The sequence below is a fragment of the Neodiprion pinetum genome, chromosome 4, assembly GCF_021155775.2.
Source record: "Neodiprion pinetum isolate iyNeoPine1 chromosome 4, iyNeoPine1.2, whole genome shotgun sequence".
Taxonomy (NCBI): Eukaryota; Metazoa; Arthropoda; class Insecta; order Hymenoptera; family Diprionidae; genus Neodiprion; species Neodiprion pinetum.
The window spans coordinates 8,732,945-8,746,861 of NC_060235.2; the positions used below are offsets into that span (position 1 = coordinate 8,732,945).

At 38.5% G+C, this 13,917-nt stretch overlaps 1 protein-coding gene and 8 non-coding genes across 15 annotated transcripts in view; 6 read left to right on the plus strand and 3 right to left on the minus strand.

Annotated features, from left to right (window-relative positions):
* The window catches only part of LOC124216388 (protein artichoke), a 268,737-nt gene that overhangs the window by 240,462 nt on the left and 14,358 nt on the right, over window positions 1-13,917 (plus strand). The window lies entirely within an intron of this gene.
* Window positions 3,533-3,651, minus strand: LOC124218394 (5S ribosomal RNA). The gene has a single exon (XR_006883082.1). It is a non-coding gene; the product is annotated as a 5S ribosomal RNA (ribosomal RNA).
* Window positions 4,004-4,122, minus strand: LOC124218393 (5S ribosomal RNA). Its single transcript, XR_006883081.1, has one exon. It is a non-coding gene; the product is annotated as a 5S ribosomal RNA (ribosomal RNA).
* LOC124218392 (5S ribosomal RNA) lies at window positions 4,466-4,584 on the minus strand. Its single transcript, XR_006883080.1, has one exon. It is a non-coding gene; the product is annotated as a 5S ribosomal RNA (ribosomal RNA).
* On the plus strand, window positions 11,127-11,245 carry LOC124218391 (5S ribosomal RNA). The gene has a single exon (XR_006883079.1). It is a non-coding gene; the product is annotated as a 5S ribosomal RNA (ribosomal RNA).
* Window positions 11,592-11,710, plus strand: LOC124218390 (5S ribosomal RNA). The gene has a single exon (XR_006883078.1). It is a non-coding gene; the product is annotated as a 5S ribosomal RNA (ribosomal RNA).
* On the plus strand, window positions 12,063-12,181 carry LOC124218388 (5S ribosomal RNA). The gene has a single exon (XR_006883076.1). It is a non-coding gene; the product is annotated as a 5S ribosomal RNA (ribosomal RNA).
* LOC124218387 (5S ribosomal RNA) lies at window positions 12,525-12,643 on the plus strand. Its single transcript, XR_006883075.1, has one exon. It is a non-coding gene; the product is annotated as a 5S ribosomal RNA (ribosomal RNA).
* Window positions 12,993-13,111, plus strand: LOC124218386 (5S ribosomal RNA). Its single transcript, XR_006883074.1, has one exon. It is a non-coding gene; the product is annotated as a 5S ribosomal RNA (ribosomal RNA).

Consider the following 13,917-nt stretch of genomic DNA (forward strand, 5'->3'; position numbering starts at 1 on the left):
GCCTGAAGATTTTTTGTTATTTAGTTTCATAAATACTTTTTTTACTGATAAAAAGTTAGTGAAATAGTCCAATGATTCATCCGGTTGTTTAGGGTTAGTTGATGGATTGCTATCAAAGAAAATCGATATAGTATTGTGCTCGGCTAAGTCTTTGTTTATTTCGTCTTTTATTTTGTCAGTTTCTCTTAGAAGGATTCGAGTAAGCCGTTCACGACCGAGAGTTTCGTTTTGTTTATGAATCTCAGCAAAGTGAGCACCTATTATGTTGAGTTTATCTATCTCGTTCGAAACAACACATTTACCCGAATGATCTTTCGGAATCGAATTTGCATCGATATTTACCTCCCGAAAAAGTTTACTGTCTGGATCGAGTTTCAAATCCGGTACTGTACACGAGCCTTTTGGTCTATAAATTTGATTAACTTGCGGAAACATATTGCACGAATCATTTGTTGGAATATTTTTTATTTTTTCATTCCAGTAGGAATTTACTGACCTTGAAAATTCGATTTTCAAGCTACTTTTTATTTCTTCAAGAATTTCTTTGAGATACTCGAGTTCGGCGCTTTTCTCAGCTGTATAGTTTCTTTTGATTTTGTTTATACGACTTAGAATAAAACTTTTATCTTTTTTTATTTTTTCTATTTTATCATTGATATAAATTTCGCAAGAATTTTTCTCCACAATCTTCGGGATGATTTGATTCATTGACTGTTTTATTAGCAAATTAAGATCGTCTATATATTTATCAATTTCATTGTTGGTTAAATTCACATTATCGGCAATTTTTATATTACATTTGTTATTTAAGTGTTTTTTAAAATCATCCCAGTTGCATTTTCTAAAGTTAAAACTTTTACCCGGCATGTTTTCCTCAAATTCCCAGCTATCGAAAGAGTTCGGTTTGATTTGGATAAGTAATGCATTATGATCGCTATCGTAATTTAAAGTTCTTAACCAAGTATTTTGTATTAAGTTTAAAAAGTCTAATCTGGCATCTGAAAGCGCGATATCAAGGTATGAGTTACCATTCGGATACGAAGGCATGTCCGAAGACCGCAGGCTCACCTTGTACGTGATACTGTTGTTTTCAAACCAACTCTTTAGCGCCGTTCCTCGAGGATTATTATTTGGGTTCTTCCAGCTGGTGTGTTTCGCGTTCAAATCTCCTGCGATTAGGTAGTAGTTATCTTCCTTCTGTAGTTCAAGTTTTTGAAATAAAGCGTTGATATCTCGTATGAATGTAGATTCGTCTCCCTTTGGTGCGTAGGCGGCAATAGCATAGAGCTTTTTCTCTTGATTTATCGTAATTTCAATTACTGTCGTCTCCAATAGAGCGTTGTTATTGCTATTTATATTTATCTTCTTGAATTTAATATTTTTTTTTATCAGAATAGCCGTGCCTCCTCCTTGCGTCGAATTCGGTCTGTCATTCCTTATTACATAATATTTTTCAAAGTGCACTTTATGGCGTTCATTCAGTTTTGTTTCCGACAAAAGCACTATATCTGGATTGTTGTTTTTTAACAAAGTTAATAGGTTTGTTCTGCGTTGATTACTAATGATAGAATTAACATTAACCGATAGAATTTTTAATACTGTTTTTGACATTTTATTGCAAGCTGTTTCTGGAAAATTTGTTTGCGAGTTTGCATTATCCATTGCAATTATTTTCATCGGTAATTGAAAGAATAGCCTCTATCCGTTCCTCTGCTGATTGAATCATCGATTTTAATTCGTTTATTTGGTTTTGCTGATTTTTAATCATCTGTAGTATGTTGTTGTCAAAGTTTTCCATCATCTTTATCAGCGACGTGAAATCGTTCGCCCCGTGTGTCGTTGGATTAGGGATATTGGTCTCGGGTCGATTCGTCGTGTTGGCTGTCGGTGTTGTTGTTGTGCTCAGCGCAGCTGCGAACGAGAGGTCGGTAGTATACCTTTTGCTTATTTTGTTGATTTTCGTGTTTGCTTTATTATATAGGTCTCTCTTGCGTGTCGCGAGTTTTTCTCGTAGCAGTTTAAGTTTTGGGCATCCTTTGTACGATGCGGGGTGTCCATACTCTCGACAGTTGACGCAGTAGATGTCTTTCTTTTCAGTGTTTTCATCTTTCTTTATTGCGCATTTTCCAGGCTCGTGATTTTCACTGCACTTAACGCATCTGTAATTCATGTTACAGTTTTGCGATGTATGACCTATAAGCTGGCAATTGTAACATTGTGTGATTTCTTTTTTTTGCAATTTTTCCCACGTTACTACATGGTGCAAAAGTCGCGTAACTTTGAATAAGTTTTTTGATAAACTTTCTGGAGATATCTGAACGTGATATATTGGCAAATTAACTTTTTTATCGATCGAAAGTTTCGTTTGGAAGCGAGACACTTTTACTACTTGAACATCGGGAATTTTCATCTCTTCAAGTTCAGTGAGAACTTCAGTCGGTTCAAAAGTGTTGCTTAAGCCTTTGATTAAAAAATTCTGCATTTTTTCATTTTTAGGCGTGAATGTGTAGAAAGGAGCGTTTGCTGCGTGCAAAAGTTTTTTCGCGACGCCGAAATCAGCCGAGTTGTTTACATACAAAATGTGCTTACCATTGTGTATACGTTTGATGTGAAACGAGCCGTTATTCAGTTTCTCGTTCAAAAGCTTTACTGTGTCTTTTGGATCTTGACTTACTATGTAGATCGGCGGTGGCTTCTCTCTCTTTGTATTGGTACCGGCTTGAGGCGCGTTGCTGTGTCCGTTTTCATTTTGAATTCGCTGTCGTTTAGGCGTTGGTTCTTCTGCTTCGGAGTTTTGTTCAACACTCGTCGTTCGATTGATACTTTTTTGTTTACGAGCGAGATCGTTTTTTTGTTTGATTTCTTGTATAATTTCTGACTCGCCATCGTCTGTTTTATTATCCTCGTTTACCGATGCTAACACAGCAAATTTGTTGTTCGGGTCTACGAAAGTGGCCTGCTTGGTGTTCTTTGACCCGCCACTTTCTGTTTCCATTTTATCTATTTTTTTATTGGTTTGTGGAGCAACCGTGTTTTGCTTTCTGGGAACAAAATTTGGTTTTGGATTATAACGACGTACTCGCTGGTTAGTAGGTAATGTTACTACTTTTGTTGTTCTAGTCGTTATTTTTGATGAGCTTTTCACTGACGAGAACCGGTGCTTTCAACGTGGTATGGCCGTTGCCGATGGACAAGAATCTCTACAATCTCATCTCGGGAGTCGAACAAATCTGTAGAGTTTGCAAACGTGTAAGTTGAAGAAGACTCGGCATCTCAAGATCTCGAGATGTGTCTCAATTGATTGACCCAGTACTTGCGGACAAAATGATGCGCAGTGGGATTACGTGGAAGTGAGACCCGACAGTGTGTGAAATTTCAGAGCTTTTTCTGATTCACTGACTCACACTAGTTTGAAACACAGTGAATGTCTAAGACAAAATACTGCCAGTAAGTGAAATCACTGTAAGACTCGTCAAAAAAGACCGTCCGAAACTGCGAACTTCTTCGAATCGTTTTCAAGAAAAAAAGAAGATGCCAACGGCACGCGGTGTTCCCAAGCGGTCACCCATCCAAGTACTGACCGCGCCCAACGTTGCTTAACTTCGGTGATCGGACGAGAACCGGTGCTTTCAACGTGGTATGGCCGTTGCCGAAGGAAACGAATCTCTATCATCTGATCTTGAAAGTCAAACAAATCTGTAGAGTTTGCAAACGTGTAAGTTGGAGAAAACTCGTCATCTCAAGATCTCGATATGTGTCTCAATTGATTGACCCAGTACTTGCGGACAAAATGATGCGCAGTGGGATTACGTGGAAGTGAGACCCGACAGTGTGTGAAATTTCAGAGCTTTTTCTGATTCACTGACTCACACCAATCTGACACCCAGTGAATCTCTGAAAATGAAAAAAAAACTATCAGGAAGTGAAATCGCGGAAAGACTCATTGGAAAAACCATTAAAATATACAAACTTCTTTGAAATGTTTTCAAGAACAAAAACAAGATGCCAACGGCACGCGGTGTTCCCAAGCGGTCACCCATCCAAGTACTGACCGCGCCCAACGTTGCTTAACTTCGGTGATCGGACGAGAACCGGTGCTTTCAACGTGGTATGGCCGTTGCCGATGGCTGGGAATCTTTATCATCTCATGTCGGAAGTCGAACAAATCTGCAGAGTGCAAGCGCATAGGTTGGGAGAATTTCGGCGTGTCAGGATCTCGAGATGTGTCTCAGTTGATTGACCCAGTACTTGCGGACAAAATGATGGGCAGTAGCATGACGTGGAAGTGAGAACTGTCAATGTGTGAAATTCTAGAACTTTTTTGGAGCCGCTGACTCGCAGTAACTTCACACCTAGTAAATATCTAAGAAAAAAACTGCCAGTAAGTGAAATCACGGTAAGACTCGTCAAAAAAGACCGTCCGAAACTGCAAACTTCTTCGAATCGTTTTCAAGAAAAAAAAAGATGCCAACGGCACGCGGTGTTCCCAAGCGGTCACCCATCCAAGTACTGACCGCGCCCAACGTTGCTTAACTTCGGTGATCGGACGAGAACCGGTGCTTTCAACGTGGTATGGCCGTTGCCGATGGTTAGGAATCTTTGTCATCTGATGTCAGAAGTCGAACAAATCTGCAGAGTGCAAGCGCATAGGTTGGGAGAATTTCGGCGTGTCAGGATCTCGAGATGAGTCTCAATTGATTGACCCAGTACTTGCGGACAAAATGATGCGCAGTGGGATTACGTGGAAGTGAGACCCGACAGTGTGTGAAATTTCAGAGCTTTTTCTGATTCACTGACTTACACCAATCTGACACCCAGTGAATCTCTGAGAATGAAAAAAAAACTATCAGGAAGTGAAATCGCGGAAAGACTCATTGGAAAAACCATTAAAATATACAAACTTCTTTGAAATGTTTTCAAGAAAAAAAGAAGATGCCAACGGCACGCGGTGTTCCCAAGCGGTCACCCATCCAAGTACTGACCGCGCCCAACGTTGCTTAACTTCGGTGATCGGACGAGAACCTTTTTTTTTTTTTTTTTTTTTTTTTTTTTTTTTTTTTTTTTTTTTTTTTTTATTAGATGAAACAATAGATGTACAATATTTACAATGTTGCACTTATAATTATCTTAGTTTATGTAACTCCGGCTTAGATTTTAAGCTTAATCTAACATTTTGTTTTACATGAAGTGGTTAACTTATTTTCTAAATGTTTTGTTTAAGACTTGAATGCAGTATTGTAGCAAATGCAGTAGTAATTGACTTAAATACAGGAAAAGTTCGCGCAAAAACCTGTGATTGAGAATTGTTCCAGGCATGTGCCTGTATGCTGTTTATCAGGTAGCATTTATTTCAGTTGCTTAGGTTTTTATGTTATTAAATATTTCTAGTTTTTGGTAAGGTAGTTTGTGTTTAAACGTGTGTGGTATATTATACTTTCTTATATTTGTAATGTTTTTTGTTAAATTATTGTTATTTAATTGTTGGTCATAAAAGTTATTTGCTAGTCTATATATATACTCTTTTATGTACATTAAGTCAGTTGTCTCATGCATTTTTTTAATTTTCGCGTATCTGTTTTCTGAGAGAATGAGTCTAAGACATTTATTTTGATATCTTTGGAGAAGTAGTAAGTTGGTTGGGGATGCACCACACCACACCGGAGCTGCATATGTCAGGATAGGTCTTAAGATCATCGTGTATATGAGTTTTTTATTTTTAATTGTCAGTGTTGAGCCTTTAACCATCAGGGGATACACTTTTTTTTGTACTATAAAGGCTTTTCTGATTGCTTGTTTGATGTGGGTGTGGTATGTTAGTCTGGGATCTAAGTAGACGCCTAAGTATTTGACTGTGTTTGCTGGTTCTATGTTGTGATTGTATACTTTTATGGGTTGAGTTATTCTTGTGTTGCTCGTCTTCTTGGCAAATGTTATGACTTCAGTCTTAGATGCGTTTAGTGAAATTTTCCACATGGTGTAGAATTTTTCGAGTATGTTTATGTGTACTTGTAACTGTTTGGCAGCGGTGATGGCACTGAAAGAGTGTGCATAGATGGCTGTATCATCTGCAAATAGTGCTGTGCTCGTTTTAAGAAAGGTAGGAATATCGTTAAGATAGATATTGAAAAGTATAGGACCAATAACTGAGCCTTGTGGAACACCAGCTTTGATTTTTCTTCTAGATGATATCGTTCCATTGAGAGATACGACGAAGTGTCTGTCAGATAAATATGAATAGATGAGTTTGATAATTGTCGGTGGATAATTGTAATTTATCAGTTTAAAAGTTAAGCCATCTATCCACACTCTGTCAAATGCTTTTTCTATATCAAGTAATAATAATGTTGTGACTAGATTTTTGTTGAAGTTAATTGAGATGTCGTTTACTATTCTTGTTACCTGTTGTACTGTGTTATGCTTGCTTCTGAACCCAAACTGATGATCTACTAGTATGTTGTTTTTTTCATCATGTTGTATGAGTCTCTTGAGAATCACCTTTTCGTAGACTTTACTCATCGTCGGAAGAAGACTAATTGGGCGATGACTACTAGGATCTGTGCTTACTTTACCAGGTTTTTTGATTGGTACAATTTGTCCTGTCTTCCAGTGCTGCGGAAAGTAGGATAGCTTGATTGAGTTATTTATTATATATGTGAGTTGTACAAGTGCCTTTCGTGAAAAATTTTTAAGAACTATATTCTGTATGGTGTCTTGTCCTGGTGCTTTTTTAGAAGGTAGCTTTTTGATTATAGATGACAGTTCGCGTGGCGATGTTATAGAGTTATCCCAGTTTTCATTATCAGTTTCTTCTAGATATTTCTTTACCTGTTTTATTATGTTGTCCTGATCGGATGTATTATTAACTAGATCTATATTGTGAACCTGTTCAAATTGGTCTGCCAGCATGTTGGCTTTATCGTAGTCAGTGAAGGCTTCAGCACCATTCTTTACTAGCGATGGGATGTTGTTGTCCTCTATTTTTAGTATTTTAGTCATTCTCCACAACGAGTTGTCGTTAGGATTCAACTTTTCCAATTTATTGGACCACTCCTTGTTTCTGTGGTTGATTATAGCTGTTCTTATTTGATGAGTGAGTTTTGTTACTTCAACTTTGTCTTTATTTTGTCTAGAGCGCTGCCAGATTTTTCTGAGGTGGTTTCTTTGCTTGATCATTCGCAGTGTACTATGTGGCAGTTTATCATGTAGGTTTTTAAATGTTGTTTTGGGGATAGTTTTATCGATACTATTGCGGATGTCGGTGGTGAATTTCAGTATTGTTTGATCGAGCTCATCTTTTGTTTTGATTGTTGGTGTGAGAATTGTTTTCTGATCAAGGTGTTTTCTAAAGTTAACCCAGTCAGCTTTTTTGTAGTCATAGACGGTTTTCTGAGCACAGCTTCTTTCTTGTGATCCTAGCTCGATTATAACCGGTGTGTGATCTGAGTTGAGTTCATGTAGGACTTTCATGTCTGAAACTTGACTGATGTTTTTGTTTATAGCAATGTCTATGGTGGTAGGAGTGGAATTATTAGTGGGATAATGTGTTGGTTCGTCTGGAAAAGTGATACTGCAATTATTAGCAAGGGTGTAGTTAAATAACGTTAATCCTCTGTTATTATTGATATGGTTGTTCCAGCTGAGGTGTCTGGCGTTAAGATCCCCAACCAACAGTACTTTATCTCCAATACCTAGAACAGAATCTAATTCTTGAGTTGTAAAATCATTAGCTGGGCTATTGTAAGCTGCAATTATACAAATGTTACTTGCTAATTTGATAGAAATATATTCTATAGTAATATTATTGTCTATACTAAGTTCCTTATATGCTAAATCTTTTTTAATTAACACTGCAACTCCACCTGCTGCATAACCTTTATCTTTACGTACACAGTTATAATTTTTAATTTTAAGTTTGTCTTTATCACTTAGCCTAGTTTCATTGATTAAAAATATATCAATTTTATAACTATTTAGAAATTGGATAACTTCTCCTAATTTATTTTTTAAGCCGTTTGCGTTCCAACTACATATTTTTATGTTATCTATGGTGTTTCTAATTTAGCTGTAAAATCAGCGAATACGCTAAATTTTTCTGTCTGTGTTGAGCACTTTTGTAAATTTGTGTGGAGTTCTTTTGCTAGTCTTAACATTTTTTTAATATCGACAAGTTTATTAATGCTTTTAATTACATTAGTGAGCTCTAGGAAGTCAGTCATTTCATTACTTACGTGATAGTTATTATTAATGTTAGTGTTAAGTTTTTCTTGATGTAACCTATTGCTTAAATTACTTTGTACTCCGCTGTTAAACCAGGAGTTGGCGTTTGGCTCTGCAGTCCTAACTCGAAGTGGTGGAAAGTGCTGCTGGTCATTTAGATTTGGTATCACGTTCGGTGGCTGTGTTTTTGCTTGCTTCGCGTTAGCTGATCTACTCGCTATTTGTTGTATCCTTTTGCGATAGGCGTCGCAGATGGTGGCGTTTGCCGGGTGTTCACCACCACAGTTGACACATTTTGCTGGTGTCGTTTTGGGTTTTTGGCAGTCTTTAGTTAAATGTGCCTCACTACATTTTAGGCATGCTGGTTCTGCGAAGCAGTTGACAGTTGCATGGCCCCACTCTTGACACCTGTGACACTGTGAGGCTCTTCTTTTAGTTTCGTAATTTTCCCAAGTGACTACGGTATTACACAATAGTTGTGCTTTTTGCTTGACATGTTTGAGGCGAGTGTCAGCTGAAACTGCTACCATAAATATTGGATACTTAGTGCCTTTCATTAGACTGACCTGTGTGCCATCAAAACCAATTTCTTGGAGTTCAGTTTGTATTTGTTCCGGTTTGGTTACCTCGTGCAGTCCTTTAATTACAAAAGTTTTCTTTTTTTCATTTTTTAGGGAATAAGTGTGAAACTTAACCCCCGTGGCTTTCAGATGCGCCAATAGGTTATCATAATCAGTTTTTGATGTTGTGAAGATCTCGGTGTGATATTGATGATATTTTATGTAAAATTTTTCTTTCACTAAGCATTTTATGAGTTCTGTTATCTTTGAGTGGTCTTGAACCTTACCGTGGATGGCAATTGGTGGAGGTTTCTTTTCTTTTTTTGGTGGTGTATTCTGCGTGTGGGTTGCAGTTGGTGGTGTTTGATTATTAATCTGTTGGTGAGTGCTTTCCTCGTGTATTTCCATGTCGTCATTTGCGAGTGGATCAAATCTGTTTGACAATGGAATAGCGGGTCCATTTCCTTGTTGGTTAATCATTTTGGTGATTTTACTTTTAGCATTAGTTGTATTTGCATTTGCACTGCGTTTTCTGTTATTGATTGGTGTGATTACCGTGCTGAGATCCACTGCCGGAGGCATTTGTGGGGACTCTGTGAGGTTATGTTTACCTTCTGTGTCACTAATCGTATTTATGTAGCGCCGATACGTTTGGAACGTGAGACGGAACGCGACTCTCGGACGAGAACCGGTGCTTTCAACGTGGTATGGCCGTTGCCGACAAACGCGGGTCTTTGCCTTCTCATCACAGGAATCGCATTAATGCGCAGAGCTGGAAGATTTCTTCGAGTAGAGCCGCAGGCATCATCGTCCAGAGTCCTGAAGAAGTTTGGCACTTTTTTCACTAGATCACGAAATTTCGATGGTGTTATCATGTATTCGGTATTATTAATCTGGGTGGCGAATCGTTAACAGTGTTGATTCGTTAGAATAGTTGTCTTTATCAATAGGTGGTTCTTGTGTGGATTGTTAGATAGCGTTTTGAATCGACTTCTACTTTTCATCACCTATAATGTTATGTGAAAAGTATTGGTTTCATTCACAAATTGATGTTTTCTACTCCAAGGAATCTTTACGTTTCCAGAGCTCTAGAATTCGAAGACAGGTTTTCAGAGAAACGTTGGTCTGTCCAACAAACTCCCGCAAAAATCTCGGAAACAGCTCCAAACGAAAATTTGAAACTTACACGATTTCACAACCAAATGATGGGCATCAAAAACGTCACGTTTATATATTTTCCTGACTATTGTGTTGTGCAAAAAAAAAAAAATTTGATTAAACTTTTGTTTCGAAACAAAAAAAATGTTTATATTTTTTCATGTTTTCATTTGCTCTCATACGCTTGGGAATTTTTGTTTCTTCTTCGTCACTTGTACTCATTATAGAAATAATTTCCTTCTTCCTACCGATAAACATATACTGTTTTTTTTGTGTTGAAAAGTACCTTGAAAATAACTGTTTCTCCGGCTGGTTTGACTTGATACAGAGATATTCAATATATTTAACGGTTGGACAAGTGTATAATTATTAATTCGTTGAAGATTGGATGAAAACTGATTGCTCTACACTAAAATGGTAGTTGTTATTAACGCAAGTAATTATAGGAAAGAATATGATACAGTGGTAGGAGACGAAAGTGAGTGAAATACGTGCTTGAGTTATTTTTGTTTAGTTAGAATGTTAAAAATTTTAGTATGATGGAATTTATATTTTCAGCCGATGCATAGTGCGTGGCGTAACGGTCATTGGAGACTGAATTTTAATTCGTAGTTTTTGACCATTGCATCCACTTCGTAGAAGGTTTTTTTCAAGTCGTTAAACTTTTGTAATTAGCAGTTTTATTGGGGTGAAACCCGCCTGACTTGGATCAGTTTGTGAAAGTAGATTCGATCACAGAACTTGTGGTTTATGTAATAAAAGAAACGTGTGCAGCCACACGCTACGCGAAACACGCTGAAACGAAAACCATCGATGCTCGAAATTCTAGAACTTCCGTTGTGATTCATCAAATTATGTTAACGTGCCAAATTGTGAATATTTCCTTAGTACTTGGATGGGTGACCGCTTGGGAACACCGCGTGCCGCTGGCATTTTTTTTTCTTGAAAACGTTTCAAAGAAGTTTGCATATCTCTATGATTTTACCAATAATTATTTTTGCGATTTTACCGACTGTCAGATTTTTTTTTATAAAATCATTCACTGGGTTTTAAATTGGCGTGAGTCGGTCGATAAGAAAAAGCTCTGAAATTTCACACGTTGACAGTTCTCACTTCCGCGTAATCTTGCTGCGCATCATTTTGTCTGTAAACACTGCATCAGTCACGTAGTGGAGAAAATTCCTTCCCTTCGGCAACGGCCATACCACGTTGAAAGCACCGGTTCTCGTCCGATCACCGAAGTTAAGCAACGTTGGGCGCGGTCAGTACTTGGATGGGTGACCGCTTGGGAACACCGCGTGCCGTTGGCATCTTCTTTTTTTGTCTTGAAAACGTTTCAAAGAAGTTCGCATATCTTTATGATTTTACCAATGATGATTTTAGCGATTTTACCTACTGGCAGTATTTTTTCTTAGACATTCACTGAGTTTCAAACTAGTGTAAGTCAGTGAATCAGAAAAAGCTCTGAAATTTCACACATTGACGGTTCTCACTTCCGCGTAATCTTGCTGCGCATCATTTTGTCCGCAAGCACTGGATTAATCAATTGAGAGACATCTCGAGATCCTGACACGCCGAAATTCTCCCAACCTATGCGCTTGCACTCTGCAGATTTGTTCGACTTCTGACATCAGATGACAAAGATTCCTAACCATCGGCAACGGCCATACCACGTTGAAAGCACCGGTTCTCGTCCGATCACCGAAGTTAAGCAACGTTGGGCGCGGTCAGTACTTGGATGGGTGACCGCTTGGGAACACCGCGTGCCGTTGGCATCTTTTTTTTCTTAAAAACATTTCAAAGAAGTTTGTATATTTTATTGGTTTTTCCAATGAGTCTTTCCGCGATTTCACTTCCTGATAGTTTTTTTTCTCATTTTCAGAGATTCACTGGGTGTCAGATTGGTGTAAGTCAGTGCATCAGCAAAAGCTCTGAAATTTCACACACTGACGGTTCTCACTCCCGCGTAATCTTGCTGCGCGTCATTATGTCTGTAAGCACTCCATCACTTAATGCAGAGACATCCTAATTCCTGAAACACCGAATTCTCCTCAGCCTACATGTTTACAAATCCTACTGTATATTTGTTTGACTCTCGAGATAAGATTATAGAGATTCGTATCCATCGGCAACGGCCATACCACGTTGAAAGCACCGGTTCTCGTCCGATCACCGAAGTTAAGCAACGTTGGGCGCGGTCAGTACTTGGATGGGTGACCGCTTGGGAACACCGCGTGCCGTTGGCATCTTTTTTTTTCTTGAAAACGATTCGAAGAAGTTTGCAGTTTCGGACGGTCTTTTTTGACGAGTCTTACCGTGATTTCACTTACTGGCAGTTTTTTTCTTAGATATTTACTAGGTGTGAAGTTACTGCGAGTCAGCGGCTCCAAAAAAGTTCTAGAATTTCACACATTGACAGTTCTCACTTCCACGTAATGCTACTGCCCATCATTTTGTCCGCAAGTACTGGGTCAATCAACTGAGACACATCTCGAGATCCTGACACGCCGAAATTCTCCCAACCTATGCGCTTGCACTCTGCAGATTTGTTCGACTTCCGACATGAGATGATAAAGATTCCCAGCCATCGGCAACGGCCATACCACGTTGAAAGCACCGGTTCTCGTCCGATCACCGAAGTTAAGCAACGTTGGGCGCGGTCAGTACTTGGATGGGTGACCGCTTGGGAACACCGCGTGCCGTTGGCATCTTCTTTTTTTCTTGAAAACATTTCAAAGAAGTTTGTATATTTTAATGGTTTTTCCAATGAGTCTTTCCGCGATTTCACTTCCTGATAGTTTTTTTTTCATTTTCAGAGATTCACTGGGTGTCAGATTGGTGTAAGTCAGTGAATCAGAAAAAGCTCTGAAATTTCACACACTGTCGGGTCTCACTTCCACGTAATCCCACTGCGCATCATTTTGTCCGCAAGTACTGGGTCAATCAATTGAGACTCATCTCGAGATCCTGACACGCCGAAATTCTCCCAACCTATGCGCTTGCACTCTGCAGATTTGTTCGACTTCTGACATCAGATGACAAAGATTCCTAACCATCGGCAACGGCCATACCACGTTGAAAGCACCGGTTCTCGTCCGATCACCGAAGTTAAGCAACGTTGGGCGCGGTCAGTACTTGGATGGGTGACCGCTTGGGAACACCGCGTGCCGTTGGCATCTTTTTTTTCTCAGTACGCTTCAAGTTTATACTCATTTTTACCGTTCAAGATTTTTGAAGCGGTCTCCTTGGTTTTGCACAGTTTTTTATCAATGAGACATTCACGATGTCCCAAAAACATATTTAATAAATCAACGGAAGCTAGTAATCTCAAAAATTACGTATGCAAGGAGTTGTACTCAAAATGAAATCCTATCGAACGTTATGTAATATTAATTAATCTCGAAGAAGATAACGAACTGAAAAGAATAAAAGGAAAAAACTGCGGTTCTTGACAATTTCAAACGGAGTACAATCTTCAAGAAATTTTTTTCATGCTTTTCAGGAAAATTCATACTTTTGCACATGGCAATTAAGGATGATTTTGTTATCGAAGGTCAATGGAGTTCAAGGACTCATGTTCCACAAATCATCAGCCGTGTTCGTGTATGCTATGAGATCAGTAGACACATCAACTTTTTGATGCGATAAACATTAGGAATATTTGAATAACATGTCAGCAAGATATGCGCATTTTTGAACAAAATCGCGTGTTGGAAAATTATTGACACATGTGACAACTTGCCCCATTTCGAGTTTTCCGTGGTTCTCTGAGTCCGGGTCAAGTTTTTAGAATTTTCGGAGACCGAGTCGAATTCTTCATGGTTTTTGGGGTTTTCGGATTTTAGGTCGACTGTTTCGTGGTTTCCAGGAAAAAGTAAAATGGAGAAAATAATTACTGCTTAAAAATGTACGTTGAAAACCCAAGTTTCTTACGTCAAAACGAAAACAAAAGCGCGAAAAAAAAATTATTCACAATTATTTA